Source organism: Chrysochloris asiatica, unplaced genomic scaffold (assembly GCF_000296735.1).
Source record: "Chrysochloris asiatica unplaced genomic scaffold, ChrAsi1.0 scaffold00095, whole genome shotgun sequence".
Taxonomy (NCBI): domain Eukaryota; kingdom Metazoa; phylum Chordata; class Mammalia; order Afrosoricida; family Chrysochloridae; genus Chrysochloris; species Chrysochloris asiatica.
In genome coordinates this window covers 580,678-581,949 of record NW_006408613.1, presented here as the reverse complement: position 1 = coordinate 581,949, position 1,272 = coordinate 580,678, and positions in this window count along the sequence as shown.

The following is a 1,272-nucleotide window of genomic DNA, read 5'->3' as shown; positions in this document are numbered from 1 at the left end:
GATAGATCTTGAAATGTTCTTTTTGATGATGACTATGATGACCTCTGGTAGCACAGTGGTTACGAATTGGGCTGTGAGCTGCAAGGTCAGCAGTTCGAAACTACCAGCTGTTCCATGGGAGAAAGATGAGGCCTTCTGCTCCCGTAAAGATTTACAGTCTCAGAAACCCTGTACAGAGTCGCTATGAGTCAGAACTGACTCCACGGCACATAACAACAACAATGATGCTATTCCTATTGAATTTTTTATTCCCAGTATAATAAACCAAATGATTGCCATATTCAAAATGTCCAATATCAGTTCACTTCAGCTCACTAATGCCTAGGATATTACTTTTTATGCATTCCATTTCTTTTTGACAACTGCCAATTTTCCTAGATTCCTACTTCATGATCTGATTATTCATGGACATTTGCAGCTGTTTCTCCTATCTTGATTTGGGCACCATTATCAAATGAAGGTCCTGATAGCTTTACTTCATTCGCATCACAGTCAATTCTACCTTGAGGATGAACCTTCACCAGTCATATTTTCAGTGCTTTGCAGCCTAAGCAATTAGTCTTCTGTCATTATACCTGGCAATATTCTTTTGCTGTTCATACTGTTTTCATCTTCTGAACTCTATCTGGCACAGTTCCACTGTTATTCATAAGGTTTTCAATGGCTAAACATTCAGAAATGTTCTGCCTCTCATTATTCCTAATGTGTCTTAGTCTGGAAGCTCTGCTGAAACCTGTTCACTATGGCTGACTCTGCTGTTATTTAAAACACCAGTGAAATAGCTTCCAGCATCACAGTAACACACAAGCCATCATAGTACAACCAATTGGTCCAACCTAATTCATACTCTCAGCAGTATTATGAAGTATTTATTAATATTCAAGTAGTGAAGTTTATCTGATGTCTTTCCATTATCTTTCGTAGATTTTTAGAACCTGATCATGTCCTTTCCTAAATTGGACCAGTTGCAAATTAGTCTTGCTCTGCAGTTGTTTTCTTGGATATTCCTTATGACTGTATTCTGGAAATCCTCTTGCTCTCTTTCCCTTATTTCTTGCAATCAGTGGTTTCCTGTTTCTTCTTCTCTTTTGCTCATTTGATAGTACATATTCCATAGGAGATTCATAAAAATAAAAATAAAATAAAATAAAACCATGAGAGGAAGTGCTAAAAGAATTATTGTGTCTAATAATAATTTCAAGAGACAACTATACACATGAACCTTGCCAGATGGAACACACAGAAATCAAATTGACTACATCTGTGGAAGGA